Below are 22,921 nucleotides of genomic sequence, written 5' to 3'. Positions count from 1 at the left end.
AAACTGAAGGCACAGGTAGACCCTCTCTGTCCTTTTATGTGACATAGAGAAGGTTGGCTTAAGGATAACAGCAGCCCCCAGAAGGAACAGTGACTGTCTTCCATATTTTTCTGATGTTCACAGAACTCCCTCCAAGACAAGGATATTAAAGATTATTTTTATAACAAAGTAGAGAGGTCATCTTGGAGTGCTTTTTGCTAAATTTTGAAATCCTCAACTGCTGTTTTGATAAAATCATACTTATGTTGAGACTAAGAGAGAAAGAACGAGACCTAAGGAAGATAGCAAGATATCATTTTTGATGACTAGGGAGGTTCTGAGGACGAGTGAATTAAAAACTTAAACTGTGTACAAGGATTACGATAAGGCCCTTAGATGTATGGTCTCTGTTTCATTCATCTAGGTAGCTGTCATATGGGAAATCAACTTGATTCAATGATATTTTCTGAGTGATTTACTACCATGAAAACTGGTGTAGCACCCTGGCTGGTGTGGCTCAGTGGATTGAGCACCAGCCTGCAAACCAAAAGGTTGCCGGTTAGTTTCTTAGGGCATGTGGGAATCACATATTGATGTTTCTCTCCATCTCTTTCTCCTTCCCTTCCCCTCTCTCTAAAAATAAATTAAATTTTTTTTAAAAAAGAAAATCACTGTGGAATGTTATTGTCATGGAACAGAAAGTCTCACAGAACAAATAAAAATATTCAAAGCACACAGACTATTATATCAATTTAAGAAACGAGGCTATTGTAAATTGTGCTGCTATGAACATTGGGGTGCATAGGTTCTTTTGAATTGATGTTTTGGGATTCTTAGAGTATAATCCCAGCAGTGAAATTGCTGGGTCAAAATTGCCTTTATTTTTAAAGGATGTTTGCAGGATGTAGAATTCTGTTAGCATTTTTTTCTTTCGTCACTTTATTTCATTGCTTGTGGTTTCCAGTGTTTTTGTTGAGAAGTCAACAGTCTTTTTTAAAAGATTTTATTTATTTTTAGAGAAAGTGGAAGGGAGGGAGAAAAAGAGGGAGATAAACATCAGTAAATGAGTGGATCAAAAACTATGGTACATTTACACAATGGAATACTATGCAGCAGAAAGAAAAAAAGAACTATTACACTTCGCGACAGCATGGATAAAACTAGAGAGCATTGTGCTAACTGAAATAAACCAGGAGGTGAAAGACAAATACCATATGATCTCACCTATAAGTGGAACCTAACCAACAAAACAAACAAGCAAGGAAAATCTAACCAGCAACATTGAAAGAAAAAAGATAGCAACAGAGTCAAGAGGGAAGGAGGGAGGAGGGGTGGGGAAAGGGAAGGGAAGGATCAAGTCAAAGAACATGTATAATGGACCCATGGACAAAGCCAAAGTAGGAGAGGATTGAGGGAGGGAGGTGGGAGAGGGGAGCAGGGGAAAGTGGTAGCGGGAAGGTGGAGACAAATATATTTGAACAATAAATAAAAATAAAAAAAAAAAGAAACGAGGCTAAAGCTTGGGTAACAACGCATTTAGGATAAGGTATAAGTGGATGGTTTGACTTTTGTTTGGGAATATTTTATTTGTGAGTATGAATGTATCTCTTCCAAGGGCACCCACCATATACCAATAAATTTTTTAGTTCTTTAAAGCTTTTTGTTTTTGTTTTTGTTTTGCTTTTTTTACAAAATACACATAAAATGGAGTTTGATCATCACATCGGACAGTATTCATCACACCGAATTTTCATCATTTAATTCTCTCAATCTATTTCAAACAAAATTTGTTGTTCTTTCTAAATTATTATGATAAAAAAAATTACTGCTGGTAGACCTATGCTAAAATATCTACTGAGACGTCGTCTGATCTCTGGGAAGCCATCACTTTCTAACCGAATTTTATTCTCCAATCTCCGGAGAATTCAGCAGCCTTTCTTGGCTGTTTTTTGTTTTTGTTTTTGTTTTTTCCCACTCCTCCAGCCCAAGTGCTTTATCTCTCTTTCATTAAATTCAGAGGGCAGACTCATCTTAACAGGAAGCTTTCAACCAACAACTGTAATAGCACTTTAAAGAGACTCAAAATAGCATTCTTCTTTAATTAAGATGTTACTATGTACATCATAATTGAAATACATCAAAAAATTCCTTGTTAAAGCTCAAGATGTATTACAAAGCCATTCTCTAGCATGGTTGCAGGGCTTCGCTAATTGGAAGAATGACAGATCAAATTCCAGAGAAAGTTATGACAGAATTAGAATTCTAGAGATAGAGCAGTTTATTGAAATTATTACTCAAAACAATTAGGAAAACATGTCAAACTATGTTATCTTGTTTTATTTTGTTTAAATGCAACACAAAATAAAACCAAACATACACAACCTATTATCTGCCTTTATGAGTATATGTATGTATATAGAGAATTTTAATATATAAAACTTAATATTGCAAGTTTAGGTACCTTCCAACTCAACAATCTGGAAATGCTTTTGGAAGAAAGAATATACTTTTAGAAACAAATCAAATTTTATCACTGAAATTGGACACGAGGAACTTATTTTAAACTTTCAATGTGTACTAGAAAATACTGTTTCTACTGGAGTTCCAACATCACCAATTGTCTTATTTTTGTAGATTTCTCAATTATGAGTTGCCTGTATTTTATTGATTAAAAATCAATAAAGTATATTTACTTATACTTTTCTTTAGTAAAATTTTTTGTGCATATTACACACTGTCCAGAGGAAACCTAACATAGTTCTTGGCTCAACTCTCCCTACTGAACTCTGAAAATACTATTTCCATCTCCTTCTTTTCAAATAAAACAGAGTCATAACCCCAGACCCTCTCAGAATGCTACCTTACAGAGACCTTACCTAACTTCTAACTACCAAATGTATCAAATTGCCTTCTAAATCCTCCCACATCCTTGCATCTTCTATTTCCAAAACAGGAGTCAAAGACACTCCCCTCCTCCACAGACCTCTGTGGGCCTTCTCCAAAATCTTACTCATTAATAGTCCATAGTCTATCCTCCACTGTCTTTTCTGCATACAACTGCTCCCTCTCAAATGCATCTGCCCAATAGCATTTTAAACATGTTAAATCTTTGGTCCATTTGCCAAAAAATAAAAAGGACTTGTATCTGATGTTTCCATCCTATTCAATTGCTACCATATTCATTTTCTCCTTCTCTAAAGCCATATTCCTGAAAAGAGCAGTCTGTATTCATTAACATTGTTTGCTTGCCTGTCACTCACTCTTTAACTCACTCCAATTTGGCGTCTGCTACCACCGTACCAATTAACCCATGCCCAACCTCCCCTAATGTGCTTGCCCTCTCAGTGGTATTTATTACTGTTTACATATTGATATGTGTCACTGTACATTCATTCATTCATTTACTCATCATTACTTACTCGTTCCCAGGAGGCATACTATGTGTCAGGCCTTAAACTAGGAATAGAGAACACTATAGTGAACAAAAGTTACAAACACCATAACTCATGGAGGTGGGGAGAGACAGACAATGAACATACTAGATAAGTAGTATAACAGATGAAAATAAAATAAATCAAAGCAGAGAAATAAAGAGATATCTGGGGAAAGTTTGAGTGACAAATCCAAATTTAAGAGTTATAGGAAAAGGTTTCAATGCAAATGTGATGAGGTTGGGGATGACAAGAGCCTATGAGTAAATGGGAGGAGGGCTTTCCGTAAGACAGAGCAGCAATGTTAACTCCTAATGTCAAAAATTGGTGAATGTTCCCTCCTTCTCTATGCCACACATTTCTAGTTCTAACTTTTGTTATTTCTCATTTTGCTTGCAGCCTTCTTTGCCAGCCTTTCAATGTTGGAATGCCTTAAAAACTTGTGCTTAGCATTCTTCTCTTTTTAAAACCCTCCCTTGATATTCCATCCAAAACCATGGTGTTAATGATCACCAACATGGATATGTAGCTAAAAGCTATCCTTTGAATTTATGATTTGCATATCAAACTGCTAACTTGACATTGAGCTTTAGATAACTCAAAGGTACCTTATACACACTCACTATGTCAAAAAATGTACTCTTGATTTTTAGAAAGAAATATGGTCTCCCTTTAGTGTTGTCTGGTTTTAGTGAATAATACTCTCTTTCTTTAAGATTCTTTAGCCAAAAACTTGGCAGTCATTATCAATAACTCATATCTTTATCATACCACAGCCCATCAATCAACAGGTTCTTTTAATCTAACCTACTTAATATGTCTCTATTCAATTCAATTCTCCATCAACATTTTCTCCTTTCTAGTCCAAGGAACCATCATCTTTCACTTGGACTATTGAAACATACTTCAAGCAGTTTCCATCTTCAAAAAGATCTTCATGTTGCAAGTTAATCATGTATTTCCTCCTGCAGCTTAAAACTTTCAGTAGCTCCCATGTTCTTATGATAAATGCTAAAATGCTTAACATGGAATTCAAAGCGACACAAGGTGACACCAGTAACCTCTCTGGCCTCATCAGCCACCATTCCCTTCTCTTTGTTCCATGTTCTGACACACTGATTTTCTTTTAGTTTCTTGAATATGATGTGGTTCTACACTAGGGTTTTTGTATATGCTTTGATATGTCTTATACTGGAATTTTATTCTCAACCCTTTGTCAATTTAATCCATTTACATCCTGCACACTCCATTCCAAAGGTGATTCTCTACATTAGTCATGACCCACTGTAATGCCGTGGATCCTGTTGTTTTTATATACTTCTGCAGACTGTGCACTTTTTAATCACAAAAATCAACATAATTGTTATGTTTCATGTATGTGTGTTATTGTTTAATGAGCATCTATCTCCTCAACTGTGAATTCACTAAGGAATGAGGCTGTTCTGATTTTGTTTTACTGCTGTGCTCCAAAAAACCTAACACATTGCCCAGCACTGAGATCACATTCATGTTATTGTTGCATAAACGAATGAAAGAGTAAATGTATAAACACATGTAAAATGTCATTTACCTTTGCCACTAGACTGTTTTTGGCAGTGGTTGACTGTATCTTTTGTTTTGCCACTCAGTAAACATGTTCCATTAGGCAAGTTACACAAACTTTATAAATTTTAGTTCTGTCATCTATAATTTGAGGATAATTGTAGTATCTACATCATAGGTTAAAATGAAAGTAAGCCCATCATTTTGAAGGCCATAGAGTAGTACTTTGCACACAGTAAGTACTCAATAAATAATAGTTTTTGTTATTTTTTTTTGGTCTTCCCTAAATTGTTTAAAGCAAAAACCCTAACTCCAAAATTCCACTTATATTCTTAATTAACTCAGTAGGTTATTCTTTATAAAAAACATAATTCCCCAGAGATTAGGATGTTTGAACTGTAATTGAACTGTCATAGGTGTAAGTTTTCATTATGAAGTTTTAATTACTTCTTATACATGTGGGGTGAAAAGGTCTCTCCAATTTCTACAGTTTGTCCTTTCCAAAAAGTATTTTTTTGGCTCTAGGGAAAGAAATCAATTAATTAATGACTTTCCAGCAATGCAATCAGCCTCTGGCAGATCCTTGACTGAGAAACACTCATCTGAAATAAATGAGAGACCAAGAGGGAAAATGGCACCGGTAAAGATAATTATGGTCCCTTCACCAATCAGAAATCTCCATATAATATCAAAGGAAATAAAACAGAAAGGAAAACTCTGTCATCTACAAAACTAAAATATACATATAGTCCCAAATATTAATATAAAATAAAAGGACGCTAAATTAAATAAAAGTAATGTTACATGCAACAGATGTTGAGAAAGAAAACTGATAGAATGTTTCTCCAAATATAGGTATAATATTCAGGGGCAGAAGCCAAATATTTTCTTGGAATAATAAAAAAAGAGCACATGGGATATTGGCCCAGCCTTTCCTGGATCAAGTTTGTCTCAAAGAATAAACAAAGACGAAAACATAAAAATTCATGATAAGCTTCACACTTCTACATGGTTTCCAGGAAGCAGTCTCCGTGAAGAAGAAAGACAAATATTCTGCACTATGAGTGACTCAATCACTGGCAATTTCTGTTGGTTGAGGAAAGTAAAAGTTAGACACAGCAGAGAAATTTATGCTATAAAGAACTTTATTGTAAACCAGAGATCTGCTACTAGTGTGGAAATCATCTCTGTCCACAACATCACAGTAACCTACTTCTAAGAACTTGTCCAGTAAGAACTTACCTCATTTCAGAGTAAGGGTTAAGCAAACAAGAATCATTATTTGATAGTCCAAATAATCCTCAGTCTACTGAAATCACAGAGGTTATAACCTTCCCAGAAAGAAAATGTCAGGCCCAGATGGCTTCCCTAGTAAACTAACATTTAAGAAAGAACATAGGGGTTCATATATTCTTTCAAATTAGTGCTTTGGATTTCTTTGGATATATACCCAAAAGTGGAATTGCTGGTTCATACAGCAGTTCCATTTTTAATTTTTTCAGGAATCTCCATACTGTTTTCCATAATAGTTGGGTTGGTGAAAAAGATAAAGGGATTAAGAACTACATTGAGAGTCATAGTCACAAAATAATCATGGATGAAAAGTACAAAATAGGGAATTTAGATAATATTGTAATAACTATATGCCATGCCAGGTGGATACTTGAAATATTGTGGAGATCATTTTGTAAAGCATGTGATTGTCTAAATAATATTGAATATAAACTATAATAGCATTTTTTAATTTAAGAAATATCAATTTTATATACAATCACCCAGAATATAAGAGAAATTCATTTTTAAATTGACATAGACTAAAATGCCTTTTTTATATATTATGAATTATAACACAATATAGATTTGTGTATCTACCACGATAACCAAGATGCTTAAGAGTTCCATAGTCCCCCCAAAACTATTGTGTGCCATCCCTTTGTGATCACACACCTTGTCAATCCTATCCTCTCTGTAACAGCTACTCAGTTCATCATTTTAGTTTTGCCTTTTGGAGGATGTTATCTAGAACCTTTACCTATATAACCTTTTGAGACTGAGTTATTCTATTTAACATAATGGTTTTGAGATTAATTGAAGTTGTGTGCATTAATAATTTATTTTTTATTGATAGCTAGTTTTCTATTGTATGAATATAGTAGTATTCATTTATATGGATTTACTCCAGATCCTTTATCCATTCATCCAAAAAGATAACGGGTGTTCAGTTTGGGATGACTGTAAAGAGAACGGATACAATCATTTTTGTATAGGTTTTCCTGTAAACACACTAAGTTGCCAGTCCTCTAACGGGGAATTTCTCAACCTTGGTGCTATTATTGGGGGTGTATAGTTCTTTGATGTCATGGCTCTCCCGTGCATTGTCTGTTGGATGCCTAGGAGCCGCCTTGGCCTTTCCCCATTAATGGTAGTAGTGCCCCCATCCATCCCCATTGTAGTAACCAAAAATGTCTCTAGGCATTCAGAAATATGCCCTGGGTTCTTGTGCTTTTTTGAGAACTGCTATTCTAAGGTAAATTCCCCAGCATGAGGTTGCTGGGTTATATGGTAAGTGTATGTTTCACTTTATGAAAACTGATAACTGATTTTTATAGTAACTGCCCCATTTTACATTCCCACCAAAAAAATGTATGAATGATCCAGCTTTTCTGAATCCTTGCCACCTTTGTGTATTGTCACTATTTTCAAATTGTTAACCATTCTATAAGTATTTAGTAGTACCTCACTGTACTTTTAATCTGCATCTCCCCGAAGTCTAAAGTATCTTATAAAGTGTCTATGTGCTATCTGTATATACTCTTTGGTTAAATATCTATGCAAATATTTTTTTATCTTTTTTACATTGGCCCCTTTCTTTATTGCTGTTGAGTTTTTTAAAAATAAATTTTATAACATTTATTGTGGTGACGTTGGTTAGTGGGATCATTTAGGTTTCAAGTGAACCATTATGATACTAGATCTGTATATGGCACTGTGCGCCCACCACCCAAAGTCAGATCATCTTCCATCACCATGTATTAGGCTCCCTCCATCTCCCACACCCAACCCCTTTCCCTCTGGCAATCAGGACATTGCTGTCTGTGTCCACACGTTTTAGTTTTATACCCCACATATGAGGGAAATCACCCAGTTCTTAGCTATTTCTGATTCTCTTACTCACTTAGCATAATATTTTCAAGGTCTATCCATATTGTCAAAAATGGCAGTATGTCATCTTTTCTTATGGTTGAGCAATATTTCATTGTGTATATACCACATCTTCTTTATCTAATCCTCTACCAAAGGACGCTTTGTTGTCTTCATGTCTTGGCCACCGTGCATAATGCTACAATGAACATAAGGGTGCGTGTGGTGCGTGTATGTTTACAAATACATGTTTTTGAGTTTTTCAGGTAGATACCCAGGAGAGAAATTGATTTTTGAGTTCTTACATTCTGGATACAAGTTTTTGTCAGATACAGTATATGATATTTTCATGTATTTTCTTCCATTTTGTAATCTGCCTTTTTATTTACTTAATAGTTTCACAGCAAAAGACATTTTTGTCTATGCATGTATACTCTCTAAAATTGAGGGGGAAAAAACTAAGAAAATATAAGTGAGTCAGCAAACAAACTGCTATTAGACAAAAAAAAAAAAAAAACCTAGAATTTTAAAGCAATGCCCTAGACAAATTATAATATAATATTAAATTTAAATATCTCAAGATTCAAAATTCTTTTTGCAGATGTTCTAATTTTGAGATTCACACAACTGAATTGTGGGTCTATAGCTCAGAAGAAAGGCCCGGTCTGCAAATAGGACTGTTTGTCAGGTATCAACATTCTAGCCTTACATACTTGTTTATGGTGAGTTTCCATTCCGACTGGTTGGGTTTGTCATCTGGTTAATTGATGTGCATGCCTTTTATTATTCTTCGTGTAAATAGACTTTCCAGAATCATTTGTGTTTAGGATGTTAAGAGGTCATTGGAAAATATATGATTATCCACCAGAGTTAAAGTGAAGACGGATATTAGCAGCATCATTAGAGAAATAAATATTTAAGAAATGAGTGAAAAAGAGCTCCAAAATGTCTGAGGAAGGAATATGCATTGAGATCAGAGGAAACCATGGCATGGTAGTGTTCATGGAAGCCAAGGAGAACGTTCAAAAGGGAAGACATGGTATAAAACACTGCTGAAAAGTCTAATGAGAATGTGGCCGATTTCTTTTCATTGGGTTTAGCAACACTGAGGTCTTTTATTTCTATTGTTGTTCAATTACAGTTGTCCCCACTTCTCGTCATTGCTCTCCCCTGTCCTGCCCACCCCTGTCCCACACCCAACACTCCCCCCTGTTGTCCTTGTCCATTTAACACTGAGGTCTTTAATGAGCTTGGCGAGGGCAACTTTGTGTAGTGGTAAATGACAGTAATAGGTCAGTCTGGATTCCTGTGAAAAATATCAATAATGTTTTTGTTTTCATTGAAAATACATGTCTCTTTGAGGAGGCTAATTTAATTAGAAATTTGTCTCTTGTGATCAGTCAGATGCTCTAAATGTAAATTAATTAGAAAAACAGTGAACCAATACTTAAAGAGAACAACTACATTTTTAATATGCATGACAACATTAAGTGACTGAATGCATAGTAAGCCTCACTAAGTGTACCGCATTAAACAACAACAACAAAAAAACTCTCACATTTAGATGTCCACACTCTCTCAACTCTAACCTGATTACAAGGGGATTTTGGTGAAAATAATGAATGAATCACAGTTTATAACACTTTGACAAATTTGAGTTCAGTTGCCTCCCTGTTATATAGAAGGCAAAAGCAACAACATTGCATATTCACCAGTTACTCCCCCAACCTTTGTATCCTTTCTTTAACTTGTTTGCTGACTGAAAGAGCACAGTGAGAGTCTGCTCTCAAAGGAGGCAAGCAGCCATTAGACTGTACAGTCAGCCACACAGGCATAAGAAGAGGTGATTCCAAACATTTATTTTTAGTCTTTTTGCCTAGAAGGAGATCAGCTACATCCAGTCAGAGAAAATATTTCTTTGGCACTGAGAAAAGGACTCAAAATGAATTTAAAACATGTAAGTAAAATGTTATTTCTTTTAAATGATGAAAATTTTAAAATTTTTTAATTATTGTTTTTAACCACAGTCTTTTAAAATGGATTCTAAAGCGTATCAGTTACTTATAGCTGGCTAAATACAGTAAGTGTATCGTTTATCTATAGCTGGCTAAAAAAAAATCACTCTGAAACTTAGTGGCTTAAAACAAACATTCATGAGTTTGTAGGCAATTATGTAGGTGTGAGCTGGACTCAGCTTGTCACACGTGGACTTCCTCATGTGTCAGAGGTTAGCTGGTCAGTTATCTGGAATTTGGCAGATGTAGGATGGTCTCAGATTAAAAAAGTCAAGTTTGTTTATGTAAAAAATGTTGAAATCTGTAGAGAATTTTTTTTTTTTTTTTAGTTTATTTGCGCTAAACTGACAATTGCTGGGAGCAGAATCTCAATAGATGGAGAAAATGCTCTAGAGAACAGCAGTTTTTCAGCTTATTTTATACATTAGATCAAAGGAGGAGATGTAAGGAGGGTTGCATGAAATCCATTGGTGATAGATTAAGGGAGTGGGATAAAGCAAAACAAAGAAATCTCTGGGACTGGATAAAAAGTAAAATGAGCCCTGGCTGGTGTGGCTCACTGGATTGAGCACCTGGCCTGCTAACCAAAGGGTTGCCGGTTTGATTCCCAGTCAGAGTGTGTCCCTGGGTTGCAGGCTGGGTCCCCAGTTGGGGGTGTGCAAGAGGCAACAGATCGATGTTTCTCTCCCTCTCTTTCTCCCTCCCTTCCCCTCTCTCTGAAAATAGATAAATAAAATATTTTTTTAAAAAGTAAAATGAAAACACTTTTACATTGGTGGGCACTGGATAGTTAATAACTACCATTTACAGCACATAGAGATGGTATGGTGGGGAACAAGATAACAATGAGAGATCCAGTGGTCTAGTGCTTAGGAGCAAAGAGTGTGCCCTGAGGGGTCTGCAAAAGGAGATTACAAGAAAAGAAGGAAGCTATATGCCTAGGATATGACTACCTGCCATGATCTACTTTTAGTTAAGAATTTTCGTAGTCATTATATTTGGTTTCTATTGGTCTCTGAGTTTGTAGGATCTACCATGAAGTCCTCCCCTAAGTTTGTCAGGTTTAGTTTATTGTCCCTTTTTCATCCACAAGTTGACTCTACTTGTCTCTCACATTCCTCCAGCAGGGTGGTACACATTTATTGTTAGGGTGGCAGTTTGATCCAAGAAAAAATAGAAATGTACAAACCTGTCCCAAAGCAAGTCACATCGCCAAGCCTGAAGACAACTGAGAGGGCACTCCGAAGGCCATTAACTGGAGACATTGATGCAATCTATTGACTCACTTCAACATGTCAAAATCTCAACTTGTTGTCTGCTACCTACCTCTTCCTCTAATCTAGATTTATAGCTGGCGCACTGCCACTTCCTCAGCTGCACTACTTTGTTTGTCCCCAGTGCTTGCATTTAATGAACCACAAATTTCTATTGATTCTACTGTATAAATATCTATTGAATTTATCGTGTTTCTTCGATCTCCACTGGTAGAAGTGAGAACTCTACCATCTTTTTCCTCAATTACTAAAACAGTATTCTAACTGGCCAGTTCATCCTAAGACTTAAACCCTGACATTCAGCACTTAAACAGAAACCACACTGTTCTTTCTGAAATATAAATATGATCACGAGACATAGCACCTTTAAATGAGCAGTTTCTCATTGCCCTTAGTGTAAACTTCAACTTCTTTTTTTAACTTACAAGCACTTTCATGGTCTAGTACCTTCCCTTCTAGCTTTGTTTCTGGCCACTCTTATTCTCAAGTTTTATGTTCTAGCTATGATAAAGTACTTCCAGTTGCCTGGATATACTACGTGCTTAAATGCACATATTACTTTTTTTGGCTAGAACAAACTGAAGGGAACAGAATTTGCCACACCAAAATATGCTTCTTTGGCATATGGATTATTTTAAGCTGTTTATTTTTAAGAAACTGCATAGCTCTGAACACTAAGTAAACATTACCTTTTTGTAAGAGACATTTACACTTATAAGGGAAATCTTTATTTGTAAGGTTGTCTCCCTCTGTACCAAGAACAGAAGGTGACTCTAAATCACTGGAAACTCTTATCAATGTAAAAGGTAACAACTTAAATCTGCATTACAACCTGGCCCTTCTTTACTGTGCTTTCCCTGGTAACTTTCCATTACTGAACACCACCCACTGACCTCTTATCTTTAGCTGGAGATGGTATTTAAGCTGGTGGTTTAGGACATTTCAGAAAGTTACTTAGTGTTCCTGGATCTCTCTTATGTATACAGGAGGTATACATATTATTCAACTTCTGTTTGTTTTTTCTCCTGTTAAGCTTTTTACTATAGGTACAAGGGTAAAGGGAAAATTATTTTTCCTCTCCCACAATACACTTACATGGCTGATGAGGAAAGAGAACACAGTTGTATTCTGCATATGCAGCTGAGAAGTTAATATAGGATTTGAAATTTCCTGAATATAAATATGATTAAATTATTTTACATACAGATAATAATGATGTTTCACTATCAATATGCTACAACATAACCTAAAAGCCATAACATAAATCAATAATAATTTATTATGCTAACAGATTCCTTGGGTCAGGTATATGGGTGGGTCACAGCAGAAATGGCTTATTTTTTTCTCTGGTATCTTGGCTGGGATGAACAAATGTAGAGATCCCTAAGGACCTGCCCCACCTAACTTTCTGGGAAAACTGTTTCCAGTGGCTTTTCCATGCCAATAGCCTGTGTTGATTTATGCTTCAGATTTTCCTAAAATCTCAAACAAACAGCATCTGGCCTGAGCATGCCCTGTACCTCTGGCTAAGTGACCCCAGGCCTGGCATTAACAGAAGCAAGACTTGGTTGGCAACTTGGTTTCACCAGGGCACTTTCAAGCCCAGCATAAGTGGCAGACATCTGTAGATCACTTTGTAACTTATACCAGGTGGCTCCAAACAGAATAAAGGCAGTGGTGCATTTGTACATGCCAACAGTAATCAAGGCTCAGCTGCAAGATGATCGTGTACCCAGCTTACACAGTGGGCACACATTGAGTAACCTAGTTCGGATGGTAGGGGAGGCTCTACCACTGGACCCTATAGGACACCTACTACATTAGGCCACTCTGCCATGCCTGGGAGAGCAGCTCTACCTAATATATAGAAACAAACACAGGGAGGCTGCCAAAATTAGGAGACAAAAAAACATGTCCCAAATAAAAGAATAGAACAAAACTCTATAAAAAGAACTAAACAAAATGGTGACAAGCAAGGTACTAGATGCCAAGTTCAAAACACGGGTGATACGGATGCTCAATGGACTTATTGAGAATTTCAGCAGTATTAAAAGGAACATAGAAACCATAAAAAAGAACCAGTCAGAAAGGAAGGACACATTCACTGAAATGAACAATAATTAACAGGAAATCAACAGTAGAGCAGATGAAACCAAGAATCAAATCAGCAACTTGGAAAATAAGGAAGCAAAAAACACCCAATAAGAACAGTAAAAAGTGACTCCTGATTGTGTGGCTCAGTTGGTTAGAGCATTGTCCCTATACACCAAGGATGCTGGTTCGATCCCTAGTCAGGGCATATACAAGAGTCAACCAATGAATGCATAAATTAGTGGAACAAAAAAATTGATGTTTCTCTCTCTCTCTTTAAAAATAAGTAAATATATTTTTAACTTTTAAAAAATTTATTGGGATGATATTTTTAATAGGACTATACAGGTTTCAAGTGTACGATTCTGTGATACATCATCTGTATGTTGCATTTTGTGCCCACCACTGTCTTCCATAACCATATATTTAGCCCCCTTTATCCTTTACTACCCCACCCCCTTGCCTCTGGTAACCACCATATTGTTGTCTGTGTCTATCAGTTTATGTTCCACATATGAGTGAAATCTCATGGTTCTTAGCTTTTTCTGACTGACTTATTTTGCTTAGCATAATATTTTCAAGGTCCTTCCATGTTGTTGAAAATGGCACTATTTCATCTTTTTTATAGCTGAGTAGTATTCCATTGTGTAAATGTACCACATCTTTATCGAGTCAGCTATTGAAGGACACTTTAATTGCTTCCACGTTTTGACCTCTGGGAATAATGCTGCAATGAACATATCTTAGTGAATAAATAGTTTCAATTTTTTCAGGGAGATACACAGAAGGGGAATTTCTGGGTCATAACATAACTCTATTATTAATTTTCTGAGGAATCTCCATACTATTTTCCAGTACTGGCTGTATCAGCTTACATTTCCACGAGTAGTGACTGAGGGTTTATTTTTCTCCACAGCTTCTCCAACTCTTGTTATTACTTGTTTTGTTGATAATAAACATGCTAACAGGTGTGAGGTAATATCTCATTCTAGTTTGATTTGCATTTCTCTAATAACTAGTGAAGCTGAACATCTTTTCATATATCTGTTGGCTGTTTATATGTCTTGTTGGGAGAATTGTCTGTTCAAGTTCTCTGCTCAATTTTTAATTGGATTGTTTGTTTGGTGTTAAATTGTATAAGTTCTTTTTGTATTTTGGATATTAATCTTTTGTTGGAACTGGGTTTTTTTACGAATACTTTCTCCCATTTTGTTGGTTACCTTTTTGTTTTGTTGGTGGTTTCTTCTGACACATCAAAACTTTTGGGATGCAGCAACAACAGTAACAAGAGGAAAATTTATCATCACAGGTCTATGTTAAGAAACAAAAATCTCAAATAATCAACCTAACATTACATCTTAAAGAACGAGATAAAAGAACAAAAGCAGCCAAAAGTCAGCAGAAGAAAGGAATAATAAAAATTACAGCAGATTGAATGAAATAGAGAACAAAAAGATGATACAAAAACATTAATACAACAAAGAGCTGGTTCTTTGAAAAGATCAATAAAAATCGACAAACCCCTGGCTAGATTCACTGTGTTTAACTTAAAAAAAAAAAAAACCTAACAGTTTCAGAAGTAGACTTTCCATTGTATATTCTTACCCACAGTGTACAAGAGTTCTGGTTCAACCACATCCCTGTTGGTATTGAATTTTCTTTTTAATTTTAGCCATTCTAATGAGTGTGTAGCAGTATTTCAATAGGTTTTAATTTTTATTTCTCTGATTAGAGACACTGAGAATTTTATCATGTGATTAGAAGCTGTTCAAATCTTTACTCAATATTTTATTGAACTTTGTGAATTCTTATTATTGAGCTGTAGGAATTCTTTATATATTCTGAATATGAGTCCTTTGTGAGATATATGTATTGTGATTTTTTTTTCATACTATGGCTTGCATTTTGGCTTCTTGTCAAAATAAGTAAATTTTTTAATAAAAAATTCAAAAACCTGAAGACACCTTTAAGCATACCAACATTCACATCATGAGGGTGGCAGAAGGAGTAGAAAGAGAGCAAGAAATTTATAACCTATTTGAAAAAATAATGACATAAAACTTCCCTACCTAACCTGGTAGAGGAAATAGAAATATAAGTCTGGAAACACAGAGATTCCCAAACAAGATGAACCCACAGAGATCCACACAAGACAAATCATAATGAAAAAATGTTTAAAGACAAAGAGAGAATCTCAAAAGTAACAAGAGAAAAGCAGTTACTGATCTAAAAGGAAACTCCCATAAGATTGTCAGCTAATTTCTTAACGGAAACTTTTCAGGCCCAAATGGATTGGCACAAAATATTCAAAATATTCAAGGTAATGAAAAGCAAGGATCTATAACCAAAATTACTCTACTCAGCAAAACTATCATTTAGAATCAAAGGGCAGATAAAGATAAAAAGAAAAACCTCTGTAGCTAACATAGATTTACACTCCTTTGTATGCTATTCATGATCAAACAAAAAGAAATAGAACACTTTGACATATGTCAAACTGTCTAAACATTTCCCCCCTTTTTCTTCTATATAAGTATTTTTTCCCATTTTTTGTTTCTAATCTCATTTTCTAGTTAAAATGAAAACAACTCTTGCCAAGTAACTGTGACTGCCTGATATGTTTCTGGGGGAAACTAATTACATCTTTGGTTATACACTCAAATTCAACTTATTAATTCTTGCATCCTACAATGAATACATTTTCTTGTCTGGGCTCCATAGACTACTTTTAAAGAAAAAAGTCAATAAATTCTAAAAGCAGAAATTTATCATATCATTCTTTTGTAACACAATTTTACACAAAATTGACTAAGTAGGCACTAAGCAGTGACAAAATTTATATTCACATTGTTAAATATGCTTTATATATTTCTGCAAAAAATATTTTTTTTAGTTATTCTTGACATATTTTTTTGGATTACCACTTATATTACATGCCTTTAAAAGAAATCACAGAGAGCTTAAACGGAAAAAAATAACAGAAAATGCAATAAGAGGTATAAGGACTTTTGGATCATTCATAAAGTATGGAGGTACTCTTAAAAATACTAAGTTACAAATAAATTTTTAATGTAATGAAAGATTTTATAATAAATTGAAACACAAATCTTGAATGATGAACAAACATTAAACATGACCAAAGTGATCTATGTTTTGTATCATTTTTATGTTAAGAGAAAATGAATAATGAACTTGGCATCCAGATCAATAATTTAAACAATTAGAGGAGAATCAAGACGATGGAGGAGTGAGTGGAAGTCACACTGATCTCCTACCAGGACCAACCTGGAATTAAAACTAAATTGTGGAGATATCACCTGGAACAAACAGCTGAACCATAGCAAAGGAAAAGCCTTATAACCTCAGAGAGAAAAGAAGCAGCTTTAGTGCACTCTAACTAGTAAGGAGTGTGGTAGAGGTTGGAGAAGGTGAGTGGGCGCCCACTGGTGACAGCACCAGAAGGATATTGAGATGGCCAGTTGGATCCCCCTGAGAAGAGTGGGGTCCAAACCAAAAGAGGGGATCTCCAGCCTACAGCACAAGAGCCCAGAAAGTACACAGAAAACAGCAACCTGCAAGAAGCAGCAGGGTTGCTCTCAGCCAGAGACAGGTGGCTGGAGACGCAAAGAGTCATTTAAAGGGCCAACGCATACATTTTTATTTGCAGCCCCCTACTCAAGTCTCCGCCAAAGGCGGGGGCAGAGTGGGCTAGAGACACCTGAGGAGATATTGGAGAAGGAGGCTTTGGGGAGAGAACTGAGAGAGTAGCTGGTGGGATCCTGGTGCTGACTCATCCCCCAGATTGCAGCAGCCATCTTGCTCATGCAGAGACCACTCACCTAAGTGGCAACAGCATGAGAGGACCTAATAGCTCCCCACCCCCATGGGATTCCAGCCCTCTCTGAGTTGCCTAAGCTGCATGCTGAGTGCAGAGTGGCAGCCGCAGATAGTAGATCCACAGCTAAAGGGGGTGTAGAGTGGTCTGGAGACACTCGAGGAGAGTCTGGGGATGGAGGCTTTGGGGAGAGAATGGAGAGAGTGGCTGGCAGGATCCCAGTGCTGACTCCTCCCCCATATGATAGGAGCCATCTGGATCAGGCAGAGACCATTCCCCCTGAGCAGCAGCAGCATGAGAGGACCCAATAACCCTTCCCCCAGGAAGGATTCCATCCTGCCCTGAGCTGTCTAAGCTGGCCTGCGGAGTGCAGAGTGACTAGATTAACAGTTGAAGGAGACAGCCACAGACAGTAGATTTCTGGAAATCTCAAACAGACTGCCAAAGGTCAGACAGGGACAACATCTGACATCATCAGAGGCAGATCCGGAAAGCAAAAACAGCAGTTTCCTACCATAGAAGTTCGCTCCACAAAGTCAGGAAATCAAGGCACATCAATTTAAGAAGCAGAAGCAAAGAGAAGAGCCTCACAAATAACGGGAAGACAAAGCAATACCCCCCACTCGAAGGGAAAGAGTAAATCCCCAGAAAGAGAACTAAATGGAATAGAGGCAAGTAAACTATCAGATACAGAGTTCCAAACAACAGTTCTAAGGAAGCTCAGTGGGGTCAGTGAGCTCAGAGAGAATTACAAAAAAACTACAGGGAAACTACGAGAAATTTACTGCAAACTCTATCAGCATGAAAAAGGACATAGGAACTATCAGTAAGACACACAAGGAAATGAAGAATACAATTTCTGAATGGAAGAACACAGTAGAAGGAATCAAAAACAGGCTAGATGAAGCTGAGGATCAAATCAGCGAGCTGGAGGATAAGGTAGAAAAAAGCTCCCAGAAAGAGCAAGAAAATGAAAAAAGACCCCAAAAGAATGAAGAGGCATTTAGGGAAATGCAGGACAACCTGAAACATAAAAATACCCGTGTTATAGGGATACCAGGAGAAGAGGAATAAGGGATAGAGAACCTGTTTGAAAAAGTAATGATGGGAAACTTCTAACTGGAGGACAGAAAAAGTGACACAAGGCCAGGAAGCACAGAGGGTCCCATTCAAGAGGAACCCAATGAGGCCCACTCCAAGACACATCGTCATTGAAATGGCAAATATCAAAGACGAGCAGAGAATCCTCAAGGCAGCAAGGGAGAAAGAGGTAGCAACATACAAGGGAGTCCCGGTACAGCTGGCAGCTGACTTCTGAACAGAAACACTGCAAGCCAGAAGGGAGTGGCAAGAAATATGCCACGTCATGAAAAGCAAAGGCCTGCAACCAAGACTGCTCTACCCAGCAAGGCTCTCAATGAAAATGGAAGGCGAAATAAGGAGTTTCTCAGACAAAGGAAGGCTAAAAGGATACACCTCCACTAAACCAGCACTGCGAAATATGCCAGCAGGACTGCTGTAAGAAGATGAAGAAAAAGAGTCTATGAATACCCAGTTCCTTTCACACTCACCAATACTTGATATTACCAATATTTTTAATACTTATTAATCTGATTGTGACAATGATGTGTTATTTTAATTGTTCCTTTATTATTTGTTGAAAGTAAACCTGTTTTTGTATATTTATGGCCTATTTCTATTATCAAAACAACTATTAACCCTTTTTTAGTTGTGTAGCAAATACTTTCCCATTCTATTACTTCTCCTTTTACTTTTTTTAATATGTATATTACTATATAGTCTTAAATGTTCAATATAGTCATATTGTCAATATTTTACTTTAGAGCTTCTGGGTTTGAATATTTTACTTCAGGGTAAGAAAAATATTACTTTGCATTTTCTCCTAAAACTCTTTAGATTCTACAGATTGATTTTTAACTCACCTGAATATTTCTTGTATAATGTGTGAAATAGGGCTCTCTATATTTGTTTTATTTCAAGTAATAGTGGTCCATGCACCTTATTTTTTGAATGAGCCTTTTTTCCCCATTGATTTGAAATATCAATTTAATCATATATTACATTGTTAGATATATACATATTTGTTTCTAGAATGCTCATTATATTTCATTGATCTCCTTGATTATTTCTGTGCTGGTGTCATGTTGTTTTAATTGTTGAGACTTTATAATGGTTTTATTATAATTGACTTTGACATTTAAAAAAATAATTAAAATCAATCTGCTTTAGAAAGAAACAAACAAACAAACAAAGGAAGGAAGGAAGATGGAACTCCTACCTTTTGCGACGACATGGATGGAACTAGAGAATAAAAGCTAAGTGAAATAAGCTAGTTGGTGAAAGGCAAATACCATATGACCTCACCTATAAGTAGAATCTATTCAACAAAATAAACTAACAAAATAAACCACAGGCATGGAAACATGGAGCAGACTGAAAGTGACCAGAGGGGATGGAGAAAGAGGACAATGGTGGAAAGAAGGGGAAGGGACTAGATAAAGAACATGTATGAGTGACCCATGGACATAGACAACAGAGTGGGAATTGACTGTGGGAGTGGGGGGGTGAGGGTGGGATGGGTGGAGGGAGGTAAAGGGCGAAAATTGAGACAACTATAATAGAATAAACATGATTTAAAAATTTAAAAAAATAAATCTTTTATTCACTTTGAGTTAAAAAATAATTTAAACAAATTATTTTAAAGAAAACTATGAAAAAATATTATATAATGAACATAAAGGCATATAGACTTTTGTTGAACTTCCTTGTAATATCCTAATTTTACATAAAATAAAAGGTCTCACTTCCTTGGCGTTATTAATCAAAGTACGTAACCCAATTTTGAACTAAATTCTGACAAGATTATTATAACGTTCATTGAGAAGACCTAATCCCTGTTTTTTGAAATGCATTCTCTTTCCTTTGCTCCTATGATATAATGCTTTCCTCACTTTTCTCCTATATGTAGAAACTTCTTTTCAGTGTCTTAAAATACTCACCATTCCTCAAGACAATGATTTAGACCCTTCTAAGATTTAATGTTCAGTTCAAAGAAAAATATCTTCTAAATCATGATTTAACATCTTTCTAAAATCCTATGAACTGCTATTGCATTCTCAGTGAAAACTCTTGTCTGTACCAGAACTATATTCCACTGTCTGCTCAATATGTCCTCAAGGATATCACCAAGACCCCTTAGACCAATAATTCCAAAATCAAACTCATCTCTTCTACCAAAAGGTGCTTGAATATGGTTCCTTCTGTCTATTGAGCTTATTATGATTATACCCCGTTTCACAAAAGATCCCAGGTCTCTTTGGCTACTTCCCTCTCATTCAACCCTATTAAAACATTCATCATCAAAGAATTTGGTTCATTTCCTAAACATATTTTGAATTTATCCTCCACCTTTTTGTCCACCAATTTAGACCAAGTCACTCTTACCTTTCACCTAGAATTTGCCAGAGCCTTCTGATTGACTTATCTTCATCAATCTGTCTTCTTCTATCAGATAATTCTCATGTCACAGCCCCCAACAGGATCAGTCTCCTATCATATGCCCACATTGCTTTTAGGAGAAACACAAAAATTCTTAACTTTGCCTTTATAGTTCTCTATGGTCCACCTCCTGTCACTCTACTGTTTTGCCTTAAGCTGTGTCCCAAGCTAACAGTTGTAGCCACACTAGCTTTTAGTCAATGCTTTGAACAACCCAAATCTTTTTCTACTGCATAGGCACTGTCTCAGTTATGGTCTCTCCTATGTTACCATATAGGAGTTTTATCATTTTGGGTCTTACATTTAGGTCTATTATCCATTTTGAGTTAATTTGTATAGTGTTCATTTTACCAGACCTTCCCAATAATTTGGCAAAAAACATGAAATGAATATTAACAAAGGGAAAATAAACCTATTAAACATATAGAAAGATAATAAATCTGATAAAAACCTCAAAAAAGCAAATAATACTTTTAATCTATAAAATTACTATAATTTCAGAAATAGCCAATGTTAATAAAGATACGGTAAAAAGGACACTCTAATCCTACTGTCATTTAGAAAGTCATTTTTTAGTATTCTTGAAATTCTTGAAATATATTCTCCCTTTCAGTCAACAATTATAAGTATAGAATTAATGTATAGTATAGATTGAATGATTCTATCTACTGAATTAGATATATAAATTTCAAAGTGGCATTTAATAACAAATTGGAAAAAATTTAGATACTCAATAAAAGAGAAATGACATTAAATGATCAGATATCCAAAAAGGGCTGTGACATTAAGTTATCACATGTATATAATAAAATATTTTAAAATAAATAAAAATTTAGTCTTTATATTTGGTAGTAATTTAGAGAAATGTCTACATTTAGTCCAAGTGCAAAAAGCAGAATGAAAAAACATTCAAATCCTATGATTGCATCTATTTAAGACAAGGCCACTAAATCAACCCGTTTAAACCACCACTAATATGAATATCTATATACCACACATTTTTAGTAAGTACACCTAACTAGTGTTTGAATTAGATTAGAAAATTAGATGTGGTTTTATTTTTATTCATATAAATTCCAAAAATAATGAGGGGCACTTTCTCAGAAAACAATATATTCAGAAACATCATGGACTTGAATGAATTTAGTATGTGATATTTCTTATATTCTATCCAAGAAGGCTTTCAACTACTAAAAAATATGAGGACATTACTTTCATTTATATCAGTTAGAAAGTGGTCAAGATAAGAAAATAGTGTTAATTCCAACAGTAGTGAAGGATCTAGTGTCATTTATCATGATTTATAGATAATAATATTAATAGCTAAAATGTGTTGAGGCTATATTGCTAAATTCTTTACATACATTTCTTCATTGAATCTGTACAGCACTCTAGAAAATAAATGCTATTATAATATCCATTTTATCATTGAGGATACTGGGCCATCGAAAAATTAAGTAACTTATTCAGGGTTACAACACCGACTACTAAAATAAGTATCTATGATACACAGAGGCATTCAGCTTTCAGAACTAATATCTCTCTAAACTTTTAAGTTTCTATTTCTTCATAAATGATCTATTACTAGTTATAAACGGGTGAATAATTGGATTTATTCTTGTACTGCATGTCAAAACAGGGACTGCCAAAAGATTTCCTGACTCCTGCCCCTATGTTTTACTCACTGGGCTCTGATGAGCTATGTAAGTTCTCTTGCAGACTAAGACAAATCCTGCTCTGTTGCACAGCTGGTACTCAAAAATGTCACTGTTGATTAGATATTTTTAGTCATTTAATTTTTGCATTATAAGCTAGATTTCAGTTTTCCTTTATGACTGACACATATTGTTCCTGTTTTTTTCTCCCATCCACATTTTTCTTTAGAATGTTCATTATAGGAAACATGACATGTTATTTTTAATAATGCATCACCTGCAGAAGGAAAACAATGAGGTGGAATCTTATCCAGGAAAAATATTGCCTTAGTTAACTTATCCTAAACTGAGTTCAGTTTGTAAAATATCTGCTACAGGATTAAAACAAGAAAAACACTAAATATGAAGTCTAAATAGAAATGTAAAATAAAGCATTATA

This window comes from Pteronotus mesoamericanus, unplaced genomic scaffold, assembly GCF_021234165.1.
Source record: "Pteronotus mesoamericanus isolate MK-2021 breed Mesoamerican mustached bat unplaced genomic scaffold, CSHL_Meso_final scaffold_85, whole genome shotgun sequence".
NCBI classification, from domain to species: domain Eukaryota; kingdom Metazoa; phylum Chordata; class Mammalia; order Chiroptera; family Mormoopidae; genus Pteronotus; species Pteronotus mesoamericanus.
Note: the sequence above shows the minus strand (reverse complement) of the source record.